This window comes from Chionomys nivalis, chromosome 21 (assembly GCF_950005125.1).
Source record: "Chionomys nivalis chromosome 21, mChiNiv1.1, whole genome shotgun sequence".
In the NCBI taxonomy this organism is placed as follows: Eukaryota; Metazoa; Chordata; class Mammalia; order Rodentia; family Cricetidae; genus Chionomys; species Chionomys nivalis.
This window is the reverse complement of record NC_080106.1, coordinates 48,654,520-48,680,830: the sequence shown is the minus strand read 5'-3', so window position 1 is coordinate 48,680,830 and position 26,311 is coordinate 48,654,520. Positions and strand designations below refer to the sequence as shown.

The following is a 26,311-nucleotide window of genomic DNA, read 5'->3' as shown; positions in this document are numbered from 1 at the left end:
TTATTCTTCTCCAGCCGGGAGATCGTCTTCAGTCCGCCTGATAAACCTCATCCTGATTTCTGCCACACCATCTCCCTTCAGAGTGTCCTGGACACACTTGGCCTCCACAGTCATCTGGACCATCTCCAAGGCTCCCCGCAGCACCCAACACAGGAGGTTCAAGTAAATAAGGGATGAGTGGCTATCGGGAAGTTCTATGAACTCCGCCAGTGGGTTATTTTCCAGCATGAGGGAGAATTCATCGCCAGCTGGGCTCCAATTTGTGATATTTGGAGTGATGCCCAAGTACATCTTGAATGCTACCTAAGCAATGATATCCACAGTTTCCCGAAAGTCATGACATCTTCCAACATTTGAGCGTGCCAAAAAAAAAAATCTTCAATTAGTCAGACTCCAATGTTCTTAATCCATTTCTTTCAATAGACTTAGCCTCGAGTTACATGCAGATTGAGTGATTTTTCTCCAGGTCAGCCAAGTTCTCAATCAGGTCCTTGAGAAGTTTATAATAGGTGTCAATCATATAAGATGTCAGTCATATAAGCTCAGTCTCTTCCTTTCAATTTCATCCTGATGCTTTCTGGATAATTTCTGTAATCAGTCCACAGAAATAGTAGCTGGGGACTGAAGGCATGGCGCCCCCTGGAGCCAGGCTTTAGCAGCGGCGGCGGCGGCGGCAGCGCCTGTCAACGTCAGGTGGTGGTGCACTTCAACTTGGGTCTGGTTTCCAGCTGAGGATACAAAGCTCAAGTGGAGTGGAGACGAGGGCGGAGAAAACACCTGCTGGATGCTTATCAATGTTTCAACAAGGGTGAGCATATGGGGCAGCTGCCACTCCTTGGAGGCGCTGCTTGGGAACAAGATGAATGAGTTGAGCCCAGAGGAGGAAGATAGCATGTTCTCCAGCATTTCTCTAGCAGACGACACAGGTGAGGAAGATGTGGACAAATGCTGGGACAGCTCCGTGACTGTGGTAGTAGAAAATATAACCTTTATTATCTTTATTAGGATGGTAAAACATACTTGTTGGATAAGGTTTGAAAAATATATAGCTACAAAATGTCAGTTTTTAATTCAGAGCAGATTTTCATCTTCCTTTGAAATGAAATGATAGCCAAGGTTTCCATGGTTACATTAGGTGGACTTTTAAAAACATAAATCAACAAACAAAAGTATAAAATGTGGCATGAATAATAAAAACCCAGAGACAGATATTGGGGTTCAACCTGAAGATCTGAACAGTAAAACAGCCAGGCACTGGCTCTTACCTCAACCTCAGTCTGAAATGGCGATCCTGCCTCCAGTAATCTCAGAATGAGACTGCCTGACAGCTGTCTCCTCCCATCTTATATTCCTCTCTAGTGCTGGGATTAAAGGCGTGCCCACTACCACCCGGTTTCTATGGCAAACCTTTGTGGCTACTGGGATTAAAGTTGTGTATCACCACTGCCTGGTCTGTAAGGCTGACGCGTGGGGCTGCTTTATTCTCTGATCTCCAGGTGAGCTTTATTAAAATACAAATGAAATGCCCCTCTAATAAAGTGTTCATTTCCTAGTTCAGGAAACAAGACCTCAAAGTTGTTGCTAAATCTATGATATTGTTAACAGTCTTTTGTTCATTTCTTCTCTACTTTATCAAATAGTTTTTTTTAAATATTCATTTATTTATTATGTATACAATATTCTGTCTGTGTGTATGCCTGCAGGCCAGAAGAGGGCACCAGACCCCTCTACAGATGGTTGTGAGCCACCATGTGGTTGCTGGGAATTGAACTCAGGACCTTTGGAAGAGCAGGCAATGCTCTTAACCTCTGAGCCATCTCTCCAGCACCTCAAATAGTTTTTATTATTTCTGAAAAATGACCTAGAAAGAGCTTTAAGACCTGTGTCAGAAATGTTTAGCTTTAATTAAGGACGACATTTGCTGAATTTAATATGTGAGAAGGGAACCAGAATTGTCCACTCATCCAACATCTCAGAGAAAAGAAACGTCGCTGAACTGTGAATTGCTGGAGCTCTCCAGATCCACAAGCCCGCAAGTGTGTGTTTGTGCGTGTGTGTCTACGTGCGTGTTCGTGCATGTGTGTGCCGCCTGTGTGTGTGAGTGCATGTGTGTGTCTGCGTGCATGTGTGTATGTGTGTGCATCTGTGTGAGCATGTGTGTGTGTGCATTGTGTGTGCATGTGTGTGTGCATATGCATGCATGTGTGTACATGCCCGTGTGTGTGTGAGTGCATGCTTGTGTGTGTATGCATGTGTGTGCGTGCCCTTATGCTCTTGTGTTTGTGTGGTGGTTTTCTGTCTAAGTCCCTGTAGCACAGTCACTGTGAGAAGCCAGAATGACTGCAGCAAGCCATGGGTGTCACTGACTGTGATTGGCATGGGAACGAAGCATGAATCCTTGACATCACCTGCCCTTTCACACAGCCAAGCTTCTTCTCTACTTTCTCCCTGAATACTCAGATTCAAAATGCATCTTTCTGATATGCAGCCAGCGGGTCAGTTAATACAGACTGCCAGTGGGCTGCAGGGGAGGCCTGCTATACCAGCTATGAGAGCAAAGGTACAAGGTGCAGGGCCAGGGGAGGACTGGGGTGCTGCTTGCTGCCTTTCACAGGGCTGAGGCACAGTGAAGGAAACAAAGACAGAGGGCAAGCCTGCTCCTTGGCTTTTGGAAGTCTGGACGACAGTGATGGTGCATGCCAAATCCTGTATTCTCTGGTCCGGGCAGCTACTTTGGAGAGCCTGGATACAGCCAGCCACATTCTTCTATGCATTGTGAAATGGGCTGAGAAAAGGGAGACTTTCTGGACCCCCCCCTTTATTTATCTGCTCAGGCACACTCTAACTATTATATACAAATAAGAATATTACATAAATACGTTAAAAACTTCAGGCCCTTAGAGTGTTTTATGATGAGAACACTTAAAACCCACCCGCTTGGTAATTTGGAGTCTGTTGTTATGAGCTACAGTCAGCACGATCTTCCTCCTGAATTTATTTATCCGTTACTTACTTATTATTTTTTATCTTTTAACTAGCATCTCCCCTGACCTTCTCGGCTGCCAGCCTCCATTAACATGCATTTCTGTTCCCTGTTCCAGCAAGCTTGGCATTCGTAGGTTCCCTCTGTAAGCAAGTAGGTTCCTTCTGTTCCCCTTCTGTGTCTGATGTATTTCACTCAACCTGACGACTTCCAAGCTCAGTCTTGTTCACACAGCTGGTGGAATCTCCTTCCTGTTTAAGGCTGGACACTATTTCATTATTAATGTGTGCCACCTTAATTAATTCGGCTATCAGCAGGCCCGGGTGTTAAGTTGTTCTCCCTCTCTCAGATGGATTCCCAGTTCTGTTTCCTCACTTCCTCTGTCACCCACTTCCAGGTGGCCACAACACCAGCCTTTCAGCTGTTGCCGCTGGCCAACTCTTACAATTCTCTCCTGTCATCTGCCCTGTCTATCCCATCCTGATTGGCTGAAGTTCAACACACTGAGTGTTCCTCAGTTTCTCTTCCCTGACTCCACCTGTCCCTTTGATTGCAGAAGTCACAAAATAATTCCACACTAGTTCAGAATTATGAATAATAAAGGGTTATTTATTTAGGGGAGACTTACAGATCACTGTCCTAGATAACAGTCCTCTGCACGAATGGGGAACAGGAACAGAGTCTAGCTCCCAGAAGTGAGAGCCGGAAGCAAGAGAGTAAGCACAGGCTTTACAGCTACATTTATAGTATAAGAGACCATGCCCAAGTGGGCTGGTATCTTAAATGCTATTGGCTGAAGGAGCAGAATGTGCTCCCACAGCTGCCAGGTAGGAATCACACACAAGTAACATAACTCAAGGCTGAGCCCCCTAGGAGAGCCAGGCTACCCGCTAGCAGCATGTTCAAAGCACAGTTGCAAATTCTAATGTGCACTTGCTACAATGTTCTACAGTGACAGCTTAAGCAATGACCTCTTTTGTGGGGTACAAATGAGTCACAGAGTATTCATGTGATTAGACACTGTATCTTACTGGATTCCTTGTTAATGAATTATCCTTACTTAGCATACTTGGCAAATGGGAGAAGAATTCTCCTGATGCTTTTAGGAGTCTCGCCCCTTTAGTCTTGGCCAGGTCCACATGATGAGCTGAGCTGGTTTTGGAGTGACTGATAAAGGTTCCCCAGGAGCTTCTTATTGGTGCTGACCTGCTCGCGAGAGCATCACAAGAGGAAGATATAAATGATTTGCTATGCTTAAATCGGTCTTATCTCACATTTTCCTTGGACTCTGAGGGTTGAGTTCCAAAGTTAGTTCTTGGAATTTTACAACTTATGTATTTCTTGTGAGTTACCAAGTAAGTCAATCAAATGATGAAGATAAAATTTAAGTCCTCAGCCCTTTTTAGTTTGTTTTTCTATTTGAGTCTTATACAAAGAACACACTAGTATGATTAAGAAGTCTGAGAAAGAGCCAGAATGGGGGCATATACTACTGCTGAAGCTGGGGAAAGAGGCTCGCTTTGAACCTAAGAGTTTAAAGACAGCCTGAGAAACAAGGGGAGACCTCTTGCTCCCAACCCCCCCAAAACCTCAAAGTCAAGAAAGTCTTCTTTGTTCTTCTTTTCCCTTCCCTATTTCCCCTCCCTTTTTCAGACAGGGTTTTTCTCTGGGTAGCCCTAGCTATCCTGTAACTCACTCTGTGGACCAGGCTGGCCCTGAACACAGTATCTGCCTGCCTCTGCCTCCCCAGTGCTCAGAGTAAAGGTGTGCACCTCCAGAGTCCAGCTGTCTTCCTTGTTCTTGAAAGCACAGGCATTTTCTGAGCTACCAATCCATGTTTTCTGAAGACCTAAACAAGCAACAAAATGCAAAGTTATCAAAGAACAGAATAAACCACAAACCTGTTTGCCGTCCCCTGGGAAACAAGCTTGTAGGTCTTCTTTGTTTTACAGGAGTCGAGTGTCAAAAGTGAACCGCTGAAGACTGCGGGTGACAGTAACACAGACCAGGCTCAGCACAGGCCTCTGTTCCCACCACCAGGCTTTGACATAAGGCAAGCAGGTTAAAAGCCGCACACTTGATAAGGGGAACAGGAGAGTTACAGGACTTTGGTTGCAACACTAGCAGTGTTAGAACACAGCCACTTCGCCCGTTTGTAACATTAAATATAATTTACTAAAAACCGTCCTTAGAACAGATGGGACAGCATGCCTGTGTGCTATGACAGCTCAAGAGCCTCCTGTGTGTGTGTCCCCCACGCTTTTGCTTTGTTGGTTTTCAGACTGTTTTGGTGTCCTTTGAGAACAGGATTGGGGGTGGGGACACAGCCCTAATGCTTTCTGGGAACAGAAGAAGAAAGAAGAGATTACCAACCTAAAAACCAATACCAAAGATTTAGGAGAGTAAGGCCACCCAGACTCCATAACCACACCCTCCCCCACCCCACCAGTCTGTCATAAAAGAGATTCTCAGTCAGACTTGTTGATGCCTTTAGTCCTAGCACTGGGGAGGCAGAGGCAAGTAGATCTCTGTGAGTTTGAGGCCAAACTGATCTACAGAGCAAGTTCCAGGACAGCCAGGGCTATCGTGGAAAACTCTGTATCAAAAAACCAAAAACAAAAGAGATTCTCATCTGAATTAAATGAGTTCATTTCCAAAGACATGTGTATGTTTATCAAATAAATGACATCCAAGTTCAAACAAACAAAAACGCCTTTATTACGAGTATGACTAGCTAGACTGGAGAAATGGCTCAGAGGTTAAGAGCACTGGCTGTTCTTCCAGAGGTGCTGGCTTTAATTTCCAGCAACCACATGGTGACTCAGACCATGTGTAATGAGATCCGGTGTCCTCTTCTGGCCTGCAGGCAGAACAGTGTATACATAATAAATAAATGAAATCTTATTTATTTTATTGTTGTTGTTTTGAGACAGGATTTCTCTGTAGCTTTGGAGCCTGTCCTAAAACTAGCTCTTGTTGACCAGGTTGATCTCGAAATCAGAGATCCCCTCTGTGTGTTGGGATTAAAGTCATGCACCACCACCATCTGGTTTATAATAACTAAATAAAATATTTTTTTAAAAAAAGAGTATGAATAACTGAATGGTGATGGCATATGCCTTTAATCCCAGCACACAGGAGACAGAGGCAGGCAGATCTTTGAGTTGGAAGCCAGCCTGGTCTACAGATCGAGCCAGGGAAATCCTGTCTCAGTGAATATTTGACTAATATTCAGTCAAGCTAAGGTGACGCCTCATGCCAAATGTACACTACAGCTCTCTCTCTCTCTCTCTCTCTCTCTCTCTCTCTCTCTCTCTCACATACACACACTAGCATACTTAAACACCTACACACATACACATGCACACGCTTAAACACATGCACACACTTAAACACACCCTTAAAGACATGCACACACTTAAACATACACTTAAAGACATGCACACACTTAAACACACGCATACACTTAAACATACACTTAAAGACATGCACACACTTAAACACACGCATACACTTAAGTGCATGCACACACTTAATAATATAATCAAATAAATAAAAGTAAAATATTTGTAAAAAGAAACATGGACAGATTGATATATCCTGAAGTGTTTTACTCTTTGCTAAGGGAAATCTTCAGCCAGTCCTATGACTTCAGAGTATTTCTGATTGCACAGCATTAAAGCTGTTGGAGCTGGAGCTGGGCATGGGGCTGCCCACCTTAATTCCAGAACACTGGAGGCAGAGGCAGGCAGATCTCCTTGAGTTCAAGGCCAGACTGGTCTACACAAGAAGTTCCAGGATAGCCAAGGCTGTAGAGACCCTGTCTCAACACAAAAAAAAAACAAACTGAAACAACGGGCACTCGTTCGTCAACACGTGGACAAAACCGCACGAATAATTAACTCCATACTGAACTGCCTGCCGTCAGCACTGGGCACCTCCTAAACTGTAATGGACTCAACTAAGGAGGGGCGGCTGCGAGCTTATTGTCTCTACAAGAAGTGATGGACTGCAGGGCAATTCCCTGAAGTCTCTGAGGTCAGCCCCTTTCCTGGAGTCAAGTCTGCACCTAGTCTCTCCCTGGCCATAGGCTCCACCCATGCCTCTGTCTTCCCATTCCTTCGTCAGACACAGGGAACTTTGGAATGGAATGTCCTGAGGGTGGGAGACGGGCTCGGTTATTTGGTAGCATCTTCCCTGTCCGCAGTGAACTGACTGTCTCTTCATTTGACTCAGGAGAGCAGACAGGGCACTACCCTTTCTTGGGCTCCCAAGTTCTAACCACATGACCTTGGATTTTCTTCCTCATTGCAGTAGGTTGAACCTTTATTTCCTTTGGTTGATAGCATGCCTTAGGTTTGTGCTGTAATTGCTCTGGACAAAACAAAACAAGAACCTCTCTGTTATCTCTCTCAAAGCAAAATAAAGCCAAAAAAACCAAATGTGGCCCTTATGTAAAAAGCCCTCAGTTTCACTTTTGAGTTAACATTTATTTATTCGTTTATTTATTTGTGGGGGTGGAGTGTGCCAGTGCACAGATGTGGAGGTCAGAGACAAGAAGGGGTAGGAGCTGGTTCTCTCCTTCACCAGTCGGTCCCAGGTATGGAAATCAGGCCGTCATGGATGGTAGCGAATGCCCTTTGTCCACGGAGCCCCTTTGCCAGCTCCAAGTATAGCGTTTCCCTGAGAAATGCAGTTATCTGTTCTTGGCTTACCACCCTTATCCAGAGCCAGCCGGTTCAATTATCCTATATTCGATAGGGGAGTCTAATCATAAACTCTACAATCCTGATCTCTGTATTGAATTCCACTACTTCTCAGAAGGTGCTTGTTAGCAAACGTGTGTGAGATGCGGTAATACGCGCCCTCTGGTGGACACTGAGAAATATGCAAGACATTTTCAGTTGTCAAATGGCAGGGCCTTGCATTGGAGCGCAGGGGTGTAACAGCCTCCTGTATGCAGAACACTTCCATAAAAAATGCCAGTGACTTGGGCTGGATCCTGGCAAGAGTCCCAGCCTCATTCTTCTCTGCTGGGTCGTTCCTAGTCTCTGGCTCCATCCTTGTTACTGTACAGTGCTGTCCCAGGCCTTATTTGCCAATGGCATGAGATTGAGTCCCCACGGCCCTGGATCTACCTAGCACAGACTGTGAGAGGAGCAACAGTGGTGTTCATCGATGGACAAAGCGAAAGCACCGTTCTCCGAGAGCTCACGTTCCAGGCGTCAGTTCTCACCTGTGGTCCTTCAACCTCTGAAAGTCCCTAGAAAGCATCTCAGAGGCTGAGGTCAACACCATCTTAATTACAAGATTGGGCAGTATTTGACGTCTTCACTGATTCACATCTGCACTGGTGCGCTAGCGTGAATCCAGGCGGCTGTGAGCTGTGCTCGTCACCCGCACACACCTGCAGGGGAATAAAGGCAGGACAGCATTCCAGATGCCACTAAAGAAGCACAGAAGTTGCTGCCTCTATTGTCTGCGTCTTTAGTGCACATTGTTCTGATACCCTAGGCGACAAAACTTAAACTACACATAAAATACTGTGCTACACGCAGAGTCTGAGGCTGATCTTGAACAAAAGTTACCAGATAAATTACTTCTCATACTTGATAATATTTTACTTTAGAGGAGAATGGGATAGGATGTATTATCAAACCATCAGTGTGTCTTTTTTCTTTTTGAGAAAGGGTTTCTCTGTGTAACCCTGGCTGTCTTAGAACTCTCCTTATAGATCAGGCTGGAATAAAACTCAGAATATGCCTGCCAAGTGCTGGGGTTAAAGGCGTGCGTCACCACCGCCGAGTTCACAATTCTAATCATATGTTTATATTATTTTTATTATTTTACTCAATTACTGTCTGAATGCCCATATTATTACTGAAGATAAATTGACAATATATCTGAATACACAGGAAAAATTTCTGATGTCATATAATATCTATCACATAACACCAAAGGACAAAGCATTGCTCTCAAATGGCTATTGGTGTGCAAAAGAATTCCACAATAGCCAAGAATGGAGTATCACAAAGGTTTATTTATATACGGTGTGCATGCATGTTTCTACCTCTGCTGAAGGCATTTCTCTTTATGTTTCCATTAGCTACAAAGATTCATTTGGAAATACTTTTAATTAATTCTTGACAATTTCATAAATGCAGATAATGTATTTTAATCCTTGTTACCTCTTCCTGTCCCCCTCCTATTTCCACTGAATTGTTTTCTTTTTAACTGCTCCCACTTTGATGTCTTTATTTATTTATTTATATGATACAATGAGTTTGATTGGGGTGGTTTGCTGTTAGCGTGGCCTGGGTTAGTTATCACAGCATCAGCAACTTACAAGAGGCTATGATAATGAAAATCATATCCTTCCCTGTCACATCGGGAATTCCCATCACTTCCATCTGCCAATGTCACCAAACACATTCCTGATTCTGAACATCTTGGGGGCAAGAAATGGAGTTCTGATATACCAATTAAACATAAATTCCTCTTTTCTCCTATTTCCTTCAGCAGGGAGGTTGGTGAGATAACCTCCGAGTCTGTGTCACAATCAGTAACCCCTTAGTCCTTGTCATAGCTGGTGCCCTGTTGCTGTGAAGACACACCATGACCACGGTAGCTCTTAGAAAAGAAAGCGTTTAGCTGGGACTTCTTAAAGTTCAGAGGTTTAGTCTATTATCATCATGGCCGGGAGCCTGGCAGAATGAAAGCAGACATGGTGCTCGAGAAGTGGCTGAGAGTTCTCCATGTGAACTCACAGGGAGCAGAAGAGAAGAGGCTGGGCTTGGCTTGGGCTTTTGAACCCTCAAAGCCCACTCCCAGTGACACATTTCCTCCAGCAAGGCCACGCCTCCTAATCCTTTTAAATAGTGCCACTCTCTGTTGACTAAGCATTCAAATACCTGAGCCTATGGGCCATTCTTATTCAGTCTACCACAGCCCTGTTGCTTGAAATGGCACTGAATGGTCTACACATTAGTTATTGATATGAAACCACTTTCAATTAATCTTTTCTTAATTATGAAAGCATACCATGTCCTTGAACCTTCAAAGCTATGAGCTGGATAAACCTCCATTCCTTATGAAGTTGGCTGCCTCCAGTATTCTGCTACAGTAACAGAAAACTGACTAGTGAAAACGCTCGCGATTTACTAATAAAAGACAACCAATTGAAAACAGGCAAAGGGGGCTTGGGATGCAAAGCGTCTGCTTTGTAACCTGTTTGGGGTTCGACTCCCAGTTCCACAAGAGCACAGATCATGCAAGGTGACAAGCCTAGAGTCCCAGGTGTTCAACTCCCCAAAGCAAGGGGGTCACAGGCTCAGGGCCATTCTGAAGAACACAGCAACGCTTTATCAGTTATTTCAAAAAAAATAATAAAGGTCTGAATAAACCTTTGTCCAGTAGAGAAGACAGTCAAATAGTCAATAATTCCTGGCACAATTGCTCATTAGAGAATTAGGAACTAACACCCAGGCGCTATGAGGGAGGGCATGGTGATTCGGCAGGTAAAGGGACATATGGCCAAGGTTGGTGGTCTGGATTTGGTCACCGGGACCCACATGGTGGAAAGAGAGAACTGAGTCTCATAAATTGTCCTCCGACCTGAATATGCGAGTGTTCACATAGACATGCATATAGATAAACAAAATGTAAAAATAAATCTTAAATCTACAATAAGATAGTACTTTATTCCACCAGGATACCTGTACACAAAATAAGCAAATTGCAAATGTTGACCAGACATGAAGAAATAGAGCCCTTACAATATTGGTAGTTGGAATATAGATAGTACGGGCTCTTTGAAAACTATTTCTCGGTACTTTAACACCTTAATGCAGAAGTGACCCGTGACCTAGGCACTCAGTTCCTAGATAGTATCTAAAAGAATTGAAAACATATGTTCACACAAACCTCGCATGAGAAAGTTCACAAAGGCACTAATTCACTGTGGGGTTTGATGAAAACGCCCCATAGACTCGTATATTTGCATGCTTCTGGGAAAGATGAGGAGGCCTGGGGGTGGGCTTTGAGATTTCAAAACTCATGTTTTGCTTAGTTTGCTTAGTCTGCTTAGTTTGCGGTCACCCAGCCTCGGTAGTGGTAGAACTTCTCAGTGGCTGGTTTTCAGGCTGAACCCCAATTTCTGTCTCTGGTTTTTTATTATTTGTGCTACACCTGTTGGCATGGGATGGCGAGGAGGAGAGCCAGTGGTCTTGTGCTCAGCAGGAGGTCTGTCACCCTGGAGACCTCTCTATTCCTTTCCTGCAGGGATGGAGCAGGCTCAGGGCTGGAGTTGTTAGCACCAGCCCTTTGAATGACAGTGGCCACGGGAAGAGTGAAGACTGCCAGAAAGAATGGAATGGAGATGTGTCCTGATTATAGTGACAAAGTTCTTCAGGTAATTTGTGGAATGGCTCAATATCAGTTTCCCGTAGGCCAGATCCATTGATATAGGGCAGCAAGCTTTCCCTAGGAACGTGCAGGTGTCTGTGAAACAGCTGAACAGAGTTACACCTTGGTTTCAGAGCAAAAGGCTAGCCTAGTTGTCAAACACCATCAAATCTGAGAAGGATACATTTTAAAAAGGATTTATTTATTTATTATGTATACAGTGTTCTGTCTGCATGCATGCCTGTAGGCCAGAAGAGGGTGCCAGATCTCATCACAGATGCTTGTGAGGCTCAGCGTGGTTGCTGGAGATTGAACTCAAAACCTCTGGAAGAGCAGGCAGTGTTCTTAACCGCTGAGACATTCTTCTAGTCAGAGAAGGATAAATGTTACCTGAGTAAACAGAAGCCTGGACCAAGCAGTTTCCGAATTTATTAAAAATGACAGGGGCTGAGCAGTGGTGGCGCACACCTTTAATCCCAGCAAGAGCTAGAGCAAGTTCCAGGACAGGCTCCAAAGTTACAGAGAAATCCTGTCTCAAAAAACCAAAACAAACAAACAAAAACAAAGCAAAAAAAGACTTATCTTGGTATTAAAAGACCTTCACTTTAGAAATTGCTATTTTTTAAAAGCTAAACCTAGCTGGGATAAGGCCTATATCTCAGTCTTAAAAGACAAACAAGTTAATAGCCAGATACCTCAGAAAGGATCATTTTTTATATGTTCAGATTTGTATGTTTTCAAAATTAAGCCTAAAACAAATAACTAGAAACCAACATTTCTCTAGTTGGTTAGCCCTTGTAGACCAGGTTGGTCTTGAACTCACAAAGAACTGCCTGCCTCTGCCTCCCGAGTGCTGGGATTAAAGGTGTGCGCTCAAGATAAGTCTTGTAACTCATAAACACTGTCTACAAAGAAAACTGAAAGTTTCCTGATCCTTTTATAGTAAACCATTATAGAACACAACAGTTTTCTCTATGACTTAGTTTACCAAATTAGCTACAGCTTAACAATGTTAGTAAAAGCGGGGATGTTAGACTATATTCCTAAATCCATCTCTGTAAGCTGAATAGTTAAGGAGAGAACGTTTGCCAGACTGCTTAGGTCAGCATCTTACTGCATCATAAGCTAGGAACACAGTCCCTGTGTTTAGCTGTGGTCCTAAGTTTTAGTTTTTTATTTATATATTTATTAAGGTCATGTATTAACAAAGGTATCATAATAAAAGATCTTATAAATTTTAAAATGTCCCATAGCTTTAAAAATTTAAGCTTTTAAAAAACTGTTTTTTGGGGGGACCATGGGAGAGGGTAGAAGGGGAGGAGAGGGGCGGGGAGAGGAGTGGAGAAAAATATATAGCTCAATAAAAACAATTGAAAAACTGTTTCTTAAAAATATCCAGTTTATTTAAACTTTCTGTAAAACTTTAAAAGTTTCTTGTTAAGAAGTTTAAGATCTCTCAACTGTGTGTTCTGCTAATATGCAACTAAAGTACCTTTTTATTACAAGAATGATAACAAGGCACAACCACAGTTTGTAGAAGGCAAAACCAATTTTCAACAGTGTAAACAATTCATTGTCTCTAAAATCAACACCAAGTGGATTACCCTTTCTCTTCATAAACCATGTTTCCAGGACAGACAGGAATTATACAAAAACCCATCCTAATCCAAAAAATCCTGGAAATCTATTGTTACCTCCTAGGTAGGCCCCACTCCTCCTAGGTGGTCACCTCTAATCAAAATGCTGGTAAAGTTACATGACATTCCTCTCTTCCATCCCTACTCAAAACAGTGACTTCCCACCTGGCTGCACTTCATTAAGATGATGGTGAACTATGTGCTGTTTCCCAGAACAGCTCCAATTTGAAGTTACAAGTTTTAAGTTAAGTTTTCATGTCGTCAGACCTTCCCTTATCTTAGAACACACTCTTTCCCTCTAATGATTTAGCAGAGACATGAGTAGTTATTACTGGGAACAGTCAGTGCAGAGCATGTTTCTTTAGTGGGAAGCTGCACCTGCAGCCTGTTTAGGCTTTACTGTGAAGCCTGTTCGCAAGGCAAACCTGTCTGCCTTTTCTTTTTTCTTTTTTTAAATTGTTTTTATTGAGTGATATATTTTTTCTCTGCTCCCCTTCCTCTCCCCTTCCCTTCTACCCTCTCCCGTGGTCCCCATGCTCCCAATTTACTCAGTAGATCTAGTCTTTTTTTAATTCCCATGTAGGTTAAATCCATGTATGTCTCTCTTAGGGTCTTCAAAGTTGTCTAGGTTCCCTGAGATTGTGAATTGTAGGCTGGTTTTCTTTGCTTTATGTCTAAAAGCCATTAATAAGTGAGTACATATGTTATTTCTCTTTCTGGGTCTGGGTTACCTCACTCAGTATGATGTTTTCTAGCTCCATCAATTTGCCTGAAAATTTAGAGATGTCATGATTTTTTCTGCTGTGCAGTGCTCCATTACGTAAATGTACCACATTCTCCTTATCCATTCTTCAGTCAAGGGGTATTTAGGTTGTTTCCAGGTTCTGGCTATGGCAATGCTGCTATGAACATGTTGAGCACATGTCCTTGTGGTATTGCTGGGTCTTGATGTAGATTGTTTCCTGATTTTCTGAGAAATCGCCATACTGATATTCAAAGAGACTGTACCAGTTTGCACTCCCACCAGCAACGAAGGAGTGTTCCCTTTACCCCACATCCTCTCCAGCATAAGTTCTCATCAGTGGTTTTGATCCTGGCCATTCTTACAGATGTAAATTGGAATCTCAGAGTTGTTTTGATTTGCATTTCTCTGATGGCTAAGGATGTTGGGCATTTCCTTAAGTGTCTTTCAGTCATTTTATTTCTCTGTAGAGAGTTCTTTGTCTAGGTCTGTACTCCATTTTTTTTATTGGATTATTTGTTCTTTTGATGACCAATTTTTTGAGTTCTTTGTATATTTTGGAGATCAACCCTCTGTCCGATGTGGGGTTAGTGAAGATCTTTTCCTATTCAGTAGGCTGCTATTTTGTCATGTTGGCTGTGTCCTCTGCTTTACAGAACTTTCCCAGTTTCAGGAAGTTCCACTTAATGTTTTGCTGAGTGTCTGTGCTGCTGGAGTTGTATTTAGAAAGTGATTTCTTGAGCCATTGCGTTCAAGCGTACTTCCCACTTTCTTTTCTATGAGGTTCAGTGTTCTTGGTTTTATGCTGAGGTCTTTGATCCATTTGGAATTGAGTTTTGTGCATAGCTATGGATCTATTTGCATTCTTCTACATGTTGATATTCAATTATGCCAACACCATTTGTTGAATATACTTTCCTTTTTCCATTTGATATTTTTGCTTCTTTGTCAAAAATCAGGTGTTCATAGGTGTGTGGATTGATATCTAGGTCTTCGATTTGGTTCCATTGGTCCTCTTGTCTGTTTTTGTGCCAGTAGCAGGCTGTTTTCAATACTGTAGCTCTGTAGTTGAGTTTGAAGTCAGGGATTGTGATGTGTCTAGAAGCTTCGTTATTGTACAGGATTGCTTTGACTATCCTGGGTTTTCTGCTTTTTCATATGAAATTGAGTATTGTTCTTTCAAGGTCTGTGAAGAATTTTGCTGGGATTTTGGTGGGCATTACATTTGATTTTGGTAAGATTGCCATTTTTACTATGTTGATTCTATCTACCCAAGAGCATGGGAGATCTTTCCACTTTCTGGTGTCTTCTTCAATTTCTTTCTTCAAAGATTTAAATTTCCTGTCATACAGGTCTTCTACTCATTTGCTTAGAATTACTCCAAGATATTTTATGTTATTTGTGGCTATTGTGAAGGGTGATGTTTCTCTGATTTCTTTCTCAGCCCATTTATCATCTATGTACAGAAGGGCTACTGATTTTTTGAGTTGTAATCCTGCTACATTACTGAAGTGTTTATGAGTTTTAGAAGTTCCTTGGTAGAATTTTTGGGGCCGCTTATGTAAACTATCATATCATCAACATATAGTGAGAGTTTGACTTCTTCTTTTCTGACTTGTATCCCCTTGGTCTCCTTTTGTTGTCTTATTGCTGTAGCTAGGACCTCAAGAATTATATTGAATAGATATGGATAGAGTAGACAACCTTGTCTTGTTCCTGATTTCAGTGGAATCACTGGGAGTTTCTCTCCATTTAGTTTGAGGTTGGGTGTTGACTTGCTGTATGTTGCCTTTATTATGTTTAGCCATGTTCCTTGTAGTCCTGCTCTCTCCAAGACCTTTATCACGAAGGGATGTTGTATTTTGTTGGAGGCTTTTTCAGCATCTAATGAGATAATCATGTGGTTTTTTTCTTTCAGTTTGTTTTCATGATGGATTACACTGACACATTTTTGTATGTTGTACCATCCCTGCATCTATGAGATGAAGCCTACTTGGTCATGGTAGATGATTTTTCTGATGTGTTCTTGGATTTGGTTTACCAGTACTTTATTGAGTATTTTTGACTTAATGTTCACGAGGAAGATTGGTCTGTAATTATCTTTCTTAGTTGTGTCTTTGTGTGGTTTGGGTACTCTCAAGAGTAGGGATTACCACTGTGTGCTAGTGCCACCGACATTATATGCGGGTGCTGGGACACAAACGTAGGTCCCCACTGTTGTCTGACAAGTACTCTGCCAACCACGGAATCCCCCCAACACAGTCCCTAGTTCTGGTGGCTTCTTAGTCCCCATGTTCACCATGAGTGTCACTCTGTGTGGCTCTCACAAACCGGATGTTCCTCAGAATGTGGAACCAATATCCCATTCCCCAGGACAAAGCTTATGTGGTGTCTGTTTATCTGTGTTGTGACTTTTGCCTGTGTCCTGACAAAAGATGATGACCCAAGATGATGAACATTAAGAAGTTTTCTGCCTGTTGGTCAGAACTGTCATCATGTCCTAGAGGTTTGGCTGTGTAGAGTTAGCCCATCCCCTAGCCTTCTCATTTCTACCAGGGACTGTCTCTTCTGAGGCCCTCAGGGGCTATGTCCCTAGTCTCTCTGAGCTTTGGGAAGTGACCATGGTGTCTACTGACACTTCTCATCCTGTGATATCATTTCTTTAGTTTCTGACACCTTTCTCAGTGTGAATATCTGCTAAGAGGGACCCAAGCTACACAACATGAGTTGAGAGCATCCACACTAATTCTGAGTCCAGAGATCCTTCTTCCATTTCCTGATGCCAGGTCTTTCCATGGAATAACCATTCTGTACACTCTGAATATGTATTCTTCTCATTGGTTGGTAATAAAGCTGATTTGGCCTACAGCAAGGCAGAATAAAGGTACAAGTTTGGGGAAGCCAAACAGAGATACAGGGATTAAAAAAGGGCGGAGTCCAAAGACTGGAGCCAGCTGCCTGAGAAACAAGACAACAGGGAACCGGTAAAGCCACAGCCACATGGCAATACATAAATAGAAACAGGTTAATTTAAATGTAAGAGATATTTAGTAATAAGTCTGAACTATAAGCCAAAATTCTCTACTCAATATAACAATATAATGAGGATTTATTTCAAAGCCGCTGCTGGACGGTTCAGTCCAGAGAAACCTCTGTTTCCAAGCCCTCCATGAAATTTGTAAAATGGTTTCAGGATCACCTTAGTCACAGAGGTTGCTCCAGCATGCTTCAGTATCTGGTACAGATTTGTAGCACTGGACATATGAAGAGCGAGGCCAATACCTGTAATGTCTTCAGTTGGTAGTAGAGCAGAACAAGCAAATGTTTGAGGTCACCATTAGAGATACATAGGGCCTTCACTGAACTGCAGAATGAGCCGCTAGCCCTGTCTCAAAGAATCAAAAATCAAAATACTTTGAGACACACCAATCAGTCCACAAAAGTTTAATTGATCTTTTATTCTCTCTCTCTCTCTCCTCTCTCTCTCTCTCTCTCTCTCTCTCTCTCTCTCTCTCTCTCCTGTTTCTGTGTTTCTTCTTACACATATACGCATGCATGCATGCACTTGTGTGTGTGCACACATACATTCATTTGGTGTATGTGCATGTGGAAGCCACAGGGGAACCTCAGTGTTTGTTCCTCAGGCACAGTCACTGTTTGTTTTTTTGTTTTTGTTTTTTTTTCTTTTGATACCGGGTCACTCGACAGTGAGACCCAGTAATCAACAGATGGCTGCCTTGCCAGTGGTGTGATTCCAAGCACATGTCACCATTCCTGTTTGTCACAGAGGGACATGGAAGTCAGGCCTCATGCTTGCCTACCAAGCTGTGTACAGACTCAAGCTTCCTTTGCTTTTTCGGGGGGGGGGCGGGGAGAGGGGAGTTCTGATTCTTCAAGAAAAGGGTTCTCTATGTAACAGCTCTGATGTCCTGGAACTCCCTTTGTGAACATGGCTGATCTTGAACTCACAGAGATCCTCCTGCCTCTGCCTCCTGAGTGTGCTTCCTTAGCTTTGGTTTTCATGTTTTCCCTAGCTGTTCTGATGTCATTTGTGTCTCTGAATTTCCTAAGGCAGACCTATGCTGATGGCTGGACAGCTGAGCAGGGGCATCTGAATTGAGGCACGTTCTCTGCCTCTTTCAGTTTAATTGACCTAAAAATGTTTTCCTCTGTGGTTGGCAGCTCTACATCCCTTGATGTCTCCTTTTTATTTGCCCATCACAGAAAGTGTTTGTTTTGCTCCCACAAATGAGAGCCCTGTGACCATGTGACCCCGAGCCCAGAAGGCCTTCCTAGCTCCTTCCTGGACTGCTCATGTCAATGCAATCAAAGCATCAGTTTGCTGAGTGGTGGTGGTGGCGCATGCCTTTAATCCAGTACTCAGGAGGCAGAGGCAGGCCAGCCTGCTCTACAGAGCGAGTTTCTAAAGGTACAGAGAAATACTGTCTCCCCCAAAACAACAACAACAACAAAAACAAAAAAACGGCATAGGGTGTCCCTGTGGCCATGCTGTAGACTTGACATGTCTGTGGGTGTCAGAAACAGTTACCAATAAGACATAGGTATCCTGACACACGAGTTGCTGCAAGTATGGTTGCTCTGTCAGGTAGCCTGGATTAACACTTCCCAGGTGATCTCCATAATGGCAAAGAAAGAATCAGAACAATATTAGCATATCCTAATCTTTTGAGGATGGCAACATCCTGTCTGGAAGTCATGTGACCACCTTCCCTGTGGCCAGGTATGAGCTGGTCTGTAAGTTTGGCTGCCATACAATGTAGGGCCTGTATAATACTGCCCCACGGGTCAGGATAAAAATCAAGTCAACATTTAATAAAGTAAATAATAAACAGGAATTTATTTATTGAATAATGAAATAATAAACAGAGAAATTTCTCTTTTAGGCCTGGGATATGTTCTTAAGAGTAGAACATAGTCCTGATGCGCCAACATCAAGTGAAAAGCAGCAGTGGGTTCCATACCAGTGTGGCATCGTGAGAAATGCTGCCACACAAAGCTATGAGCTGCCATTCTGTTATCCAACAGAGGCAGCTTACAACAGGTTACCCCGCTGTTCTTTATAGGTTCAAGCGACCCATGATTTTCAGCAGAGTCGTCTGAGGAGACAAAAATGAAGTTGAAACCACAGTTATGCAGGAGCCTTTCGCTAGAATGCTGTGGACAAAAATCAGTTATCGCAGGTTGAGAAATAGATCCCGCACATAAGAACAATCATTTATGAAAGATGAAGCCTTTACCCATGTTTCTTTCTATTCCCTTTTTTTCATGCCTCCCAACTTTTATGTGCGTCTGGGTTCATATGTGTCTTCTGGAGCACTGCCTGTGTCCACTCCTGTGTGAGTAGGAAGGCTCTCAAGTGTCACACTTACCTTGCTTCCTGAGACACTCTCCCTGAACCTGTGACTTGTCGGTAACTCTAGACCACCTGTCCAACGATGAAAAGGGGGCTTCTCCCTTCCGCCTCCATAGAGGTAGGATGAAACGCTCACACTGGCCTTCAAGGCTTTTATGTGGCAGCTGGTTCTGAGCCCACGCCCTCACATTTAAAGACCAAGCACTTGGTGGAGTGAGTTATTCCTGTCACTAGGAGGGCAATTTCATGGCTACATTCTCATCTTATGATAGCTCTCAGGAGCCTAATGTCAACAGAACAAATGAATAATTGACCCTGTGTGTAGTCAATCCCCTGTTGGAGCTCTGTATGGGAAGCAAGAAAAGCTTATGGTTGAATATGTTCACGAGTGCCTGCAAGGTAAGGAAGACCAAAGGTTATTATCCATTTCCTGCCATGGTGAGCAGCCTGGGGATCAAGAAGTTTGGCCAAAATCAAAACAAAACAAACCACATGGTTTCTTGACTTGTGTGAAGATGAGCAGTGTGGATTTGCTGTCTGAAAGGGGCAGAGAAGTGACCACGCGCTTTCCTGAGGTACGACCGAAGGGCAGATGAGGCTGGTGCCTTCAAGTCTTTTTTTTTTTTTTTTTTTTTTTTAAAAAACAGATTTATTTATTAAGTATACAGTGGTCTGCCTGCAAATGTCCCTGCAGGCCAGAAGAGGGCAGCATATTTCATTACAGATGGTTGTGAGCCACCATGTGGTTGCTGGGAATTGAACTCGGGTCCTTTGGAAGTGCAGTCAGTGCTCTTAACCTCTGAGCCATCTCTCCAGCTCCTAAGGCTACCTTTTTTTTTAAATTTATTTTTATTTATTATGTATGCAATATTCTTTCTGTGTGTATGCTTGAAGGCCAGAAGAGGGCACCAGACCCCATTACAGATGATTGTGAACCACCATGTGGTTGCTGGGAATTGAACTCAGGACCTTTGAAAGAGCAGGCAATGCTCTTAACCGCTGAGCCATCTCTCCAGCCCCTGCCTTCAAGTCTTTGAAAGGAAGTGGCCTGGCTTTACTGGATGGTGTCCCTAATGGATTCTGTAACCTTGTCTGTCAGGGACAGATTTCTTTCACATTGTCCCTGGCTAGACAGCCTTTGCTTAAGGAGAGCTGATCAGACATGTGTGTCCCATTCTAACCTTCCATGGTGCTCAGCCTGAATTCTCTGGCCACCTGCCCACCTGCCTCCCATTCAGCTTCCCCATGACAGGAGACAGATCATGATGTCAGAGTCACACAGAGTTTACTAATCCCCTGCTTTCCAAAGTCTCATGAGAAAACTGAGAAAATCGCCCTTTGCTTGCATAGATGGCTTTCCCAACACAAGGAGCTGATTGGCAGGGCACTCCCTAAACTCCATGGTGCCCTGCACTGGTCCAGGACTTATGTTCACATTGACTACTGTGTCTGGTAGTCAGCGGCAGGAAGACACCAACACTGAATGCCCCACCTCTTTCAGCAAGTTGGCAGAGAGGCTGTGGCATGGGTTGGTTGACAGGCTGCCACTGTGATCAGGCTTCCATTGTCACATAAGGCAGACCACTGATGGTTTTGTATGTTGTGTCTCCCAATGAGGATTGAGGGGTGTGCCTGTTATTCTTTTTCTGAGACTATCTAGCCCATTCTGACCATGTGAGGTGGTCACAAACATCCAATTGGGTGCAGAGAGGCAAAAAGGGCTCCTCTAGGTGAGGGGCTCCACAAAAGAAACTTTGTTGTGGATAAAACTGAGTGTAAGGGTCTCTTCTGTCTTCCAGACATCTTTATGGAAGTGCAGGTTTGCAACTTTCAAGAGAGACAGTGGTGTCATCTGCTTTCTGAGAGTGCAAGGAGAACTGAAGAGTGGGGACATCAACAGTCAGAACTCAGGGCGATGCTACCCAAGAGTGTCCTGTCCCCATCCTGGTTAGTATGTGGCTTAGTTTGAATGAGAATGGCCCCCATGGATGAACATGTTTGGATATGGAACAGGAGGTGTGGCCTGGAAGAAGGAAGTTTCAGTAGGGGTCACAGAGCTTTAAGGATTCTAGAACCAAACACGTTCCAAATAATTCTCTCTCTCTCTCTCTCTCTCTCTCTCTCTCTCTCTCTCTCTCTCTCTCTCTCACTTTATATATATATATATATATATATATGTCTGTGTTTATGTGTGTATACATATATATCCCTCTCTCTAATCTATCTCTCTCTCTCTTTATATATATATATATATGTCTGTGTTTATGTGTGTATACATATATATCCCTCTCTCTAATCTCTCTCTCTGTGTTGCTTGAGAATCAGCGTCAGCTATCACCTCCAGCTCCAATGCCATGACTGTCTGCCTATTGCTAGATTCCCATCAGGATGGTCATGTGCTGTCCCCATCTGCAACTGTGGACCCCTAAGTAACATGCTTTTTCGCTTAAGTGGCGATAGAGTAGAAACAGCAGGAATGGGCAAATTCAGTAAGTGAATGCTAGAATAGGTATCTGTCTGCACCAAGTTCTTATCTCAAAGGCCCCAGGGTATCTGGCAAATGATTCATGACACAGGGAGACAAGTGTCAAGCCCTCCTCAGGATGACCTGCTGACCCACTGCACCATCAACACCAGTAGAGTTCGGCACTGTAGGCTGCCACAGAGACTTGTGTGTGCAAGCTGTGCTCAGCGGTGGCTGAGGGAGTAGACTGCTATTTGCTAAGCTGACACAACACCCATATTCAGAAAGACCAATGCCAGCATTCTCAGCAGTCATAAGAAAACCCGATTCATTGGTGGATTCCATCAAGACCAGGCTTCAGAAACTCATCCTCCATAAAAAGACACTCAGAGAACTCAAACTAATTCATCACTTCAGCGCTTCTCAACTTGTGGGTCTCAACCTCTTTGGGGATCGAATGAGCCTTTCACAGGCTCATCTAAGATCAGAAACAGGAGCAAAGGTAACTGTTTCTTGGGGGGTCTCCACAACATGAGGAATTGTATTAAAAGGTTGCAGCATTAGGAATATTGAGAACCACTGATCCAAATAATCCCCTCAGAAGAACCCTGGATTCCCTGTCAGCTGGGAAGATCTTGCTGACCCAGAGAGCTCTTCACAACCTGCATGGTGACCATGAGAATTCTGCAGACACCTCACTCAGCAAGAATGTACACAATAACACTGGCTGACACCTTGTAGCTCCATGACAGTGACTGTTGCCCCAATCTAGACCCCGGATGTCATCACTGGACACAAAGCCATCTAAGGATGCTGGCCTTGTCCAGCGGTGATGTTCCACAGCCCTCTCAAGTCCTAGTTACCTTTTCACAGTAGCCAGAAAAGTCCTGTAATTTTAGTCAAAGTGAAAGAATCATTCACTGGGATAAAAATACTACCACAGTTTCTGAACTTCCGGAACATGGGAAGGGCAGCGTGGACCCTGGTGGCAGGAGGCAGTGAAGAAAAGGACACAGATTCTTCCAGATCAGCCTGAGGTTGTTAGAGCAGAAAGAGGAGGAGGACCCTGGGAAGGGGTTGGTTTGAACCCCCTGGGGAGGCATGGTCTTCCGCTCCTGGGAACCCATGCCCTGCATCTCATATGTCTCTTCTTCAGGAAGTTTCTCCCGATCAGCCCGCCCAAGGTCCCTGTCCCTGCCCTACATTCTCATCTCTTTCTTCTCAGCTGCCTGGCTGGAACTGGAATTTCCTATGGGCAGACTCCTCTCCTTCCCTAGTGTCATGCCCTGTCCCCCTCTCTGCCTTACTGATTTTCTTCTCTCTTGCCTTGTCCCACACACCTCTCTCCTCCTCTCTGCCCTGTACATGGACTTCTTTACAGCTGCTCATCGATAAGGATCTTCAAAAATTAGGGGACGACTTGGTGAAGACCCCATGTTGTGTGGAACATGAAGTTGCATAACGTGGATTGCAGAAGTTGGAAGGCTGGCTCTTTAAAATGGGGTGGCCCTGTGTCTGACTTTTCTGTCCAGCCATAGTGCTGGGACGACAAGTATCAGCTTACCTTATGGGAGCTAATAGCTCCCACTGCAGGGAGAGGAGGGGTACAGAGCTTGTCCTCATGTGTCACAGCATGTGCCACAGGGCGTGATGATTTCGGGTACAAAGCTCTATAATGTTCTGGCCTGGCCCCCTCTTGTGGCTGGTAGGCCACACCAGGCCGAACGACACCCATGGTTTAAGAACCATGGCCCCAGGCCTGTTCTTCAGACCTTGAAAGAAGATACAAGCAAAGGACTCTGTTAGTGACTCTGACACAGGCAGGACTCACCACTGGGCTAGCCTCTTGTCCCACAGCACTCTACATGATTCCTCTTGCCTAACCTGATCTCCCTTCCCCAAGCCCAAACCCCTATCCTTCCCTCCACTGCCCCTGGTTGCATCCTCTGCTTGTCTGCTTCAGGCTCAACTTTCCCAGAATCCATATAAAGGGGCAGAATGGGAAAGCTCCTTCTAGGGTCACAGACATTAGGGTTCTTGTCCTCTAAATGGTGCCGTGTACCCACGGCAAAAGCAAAGATGAAATTACACAAGAAGTCACTGGGCTTGTCTACCCGGTCTCACTGGGACTCCATTTCCCACCTCTCCCAGTCCCTCACCTGGGGGTTGGGGCTTCTTCCGTTGGGGTGAGGAGGCAACAGAAGAAACAGCAGCAGAGACGGCGGATTTGCCTCCTCACCCCTTTGAGGCGCCATCTCCTCCTCCTGTCTGGGTTCTGGTTTTCCTCACCATGCAAGTTGTCTTCATTTGGGCTGGGCAGAATGCCCTCAGTATCTTCACATTCTTCCCTGTGGCTCAGGGGAGTGTTCAGGGACTCCTCACTCTCCCAGGGGGGGCCAGGGATAATGATGACTTCAGGGTACAGACAGGGAGGCACAGGACCACCAAAGCTTATATTAAATTCTGTGTCCTGGCTTGGACCATCACCTACAGTGCCCTCACTCTCCCTGCTGGGGCCAGTGCCCGTGCTGACATTAGGCACTGTAGTCTGGCTCTCGGGAGCACAATAACCGGTTTCATCAATGTCTAGGCCTCGGCTTGGGCCATGGCCTATGGTGCCCTCACTCTCCCTGCTGGGGCCAGTGCCTGTGCTGACATTAGGCACTGTAGTCTGGCTCTCAGGGGCACAATAACCGGTTTCATCAATGTCTAGGCCTCGGCTTGGGCCATGGCCTATGGTGCCCTCACTCTCCGTGCTGGGGCCAGTGCCTGTGCTGACATTAGGCACTGTAGTCTGGCTCTCAGGGGCACAATAACCGGTTTCATCAATGTCTAGGCCTCGGCTTGGGCCATGGCCTATGGTGCCCTCACTCTCCCTGCTGGGGCCAGTGCCTGTGCTGACATTAGGCACTGTAGTCTGGCTCTCAGGGGCACAATAACCGGTTTCATCAATGTCTAGGCCTCGGCTTGGGCCATGGCCTATGGTGCCCTCACTCTCCGTGCTGGGGCCAGTGCCTGTGCTGACATTAGGCACTGTAGTCTGGCTCTCAGGGGCACAATAACCGGTTTCATCAATGTCTAGGCCTCGGCTTGGGCCATGGCCTATGGTGCCCTCACTCTCCGTGCTGGGGCCAGTGCCTGTGCTGACATTAGGCACTGTAGTCTGGCTCTCAGGGGCACAATAACCGGTTTCATCAATGTCTAGGCCTCGGCTTGGGCCATGGCCTATGGTGCCCTCACTCTCCCTGCTGGGGCCAGTGCCTGTGCTGACATTAGGCACTGTAGTCTGGCTCTCAGGGGCACAATAACCAGTTTCATCAATGTCTAGGCCTCGGCTTGGGCCATGGCCTATGGTGCCCTCACTCTCCGTGCTGGGGCCAGTGCCTGTGCTGACATTAGGCACTGTAGTCTGGCTCTCAGGGGCACAATAACCGGTTTCATCAATGTCTAGGCCTCGGCTTGGGCCATGGCCTATGGTGCCCTCACTCTCCCTGCTGGGGCCAGTGCCTGTGCTGACATTAGGCACTGTAGTCTGGCTCTCAGGGGCACAATAACCGGTTTCATCAATGTCTAGGCCTCGGCTTGGGCCATGGCCTATGGTGCCCTCACTCTCCGTGCTGGGGCCAGTGCCTGTGCTGACATTAGGCACTGTAGTCTGGCTCTCAGGGGCACAATAACCGGTTTCATCAATGTCTAGGCCTCGGCTTGGGCCATGGCCTATGGTGCCCTCACTCTCCGTGCTGGGGCCAGTGCCTGTGCTGACATTAGGCACTGTAGTCTGGCTCTCAGGGGCACAATAACCGGTTTCATCAATGTCTAGGCCTCGGCTTGGGCCATGGCCTATGGTGCCCTTACTCTCCCTGCTGGGGCCAGTGCCTGTGCTGACATTAGGCACTGTAGTCTGGCTCTCAGGGGCACAATAACCGGTTTCATCAATGTCTAGGCCTCGGCTTGGGCCATGGCCTATGGTGCCCTCACTCTCCGTGCTGGGGCCAGTGCCTGTGCTGACATTAGGCACTGTAGTCTGGCTCTCAGGGGCACAATAACCGGTTTCATCAATGTCTAGGCCTCGGCTTGGGCCATGGCCTATGGTGCCCTCACTCTCCGTGCTGGGGCCAGTGCCTGTGCTGACATTAGGCACTGTAGTCTGGCTCTCAGGGGCACAATAACCGGTTTCATCAATGTCTAGGCCATGGCCTGTCTTGGAGTCAGTATCCCTGCTGGGGCCAGTGCCCATGCTGACCTCAGGGACTAATCCCTGGCTGAGGGGAGCACCAATGGTGTCTTCAATTACTTTGCTTTGGCTTGGGCTAGGGCCCATGGTTTCTTGATGGTCTTCCCTCTGGTGCAGGGCACAGAGCGGATGGAGGCCTGACTGGATGGTGATGCTGCCCTTCTCCTGGATCTCAGCCTCTTCGCTGTCATCCTCCATGTCTAAATCCTCTACACAGGAGAAGTAGTCCTCCTCTAACTCACTGTCAAGGACAGTCTTGTATGATGACATACTCTCCATCTCCTCAGAATAAATCTGTGGGGCCGAAAAACCCGGCCAGCTCTTATGCCGCAGGTTTTCCGTTTTCTCCTCCTCCATGGCCCCCACCCTGACAGGTGGGGGCTGGGACCACCACAAGATTCTAGAAGGTAAAAGACAAAACCAGGTCTAGAAGAGAAGTTTATGGCTCTCAATGTCTACATCATGAAAATCATC

General features: G+C 45.2%; 1 pseudogene; it reads right to left on the bottom strand.

Moving 5' to 3' along the window:
* Positions 1-26,194, bottom strand: LOC130863386 (trafficking protein particle complex subunit 3-like; annotated as a pseudogene).
* Between the last annotated feature and the right edge of the window lie 117 nt (positions 26,195-26,311).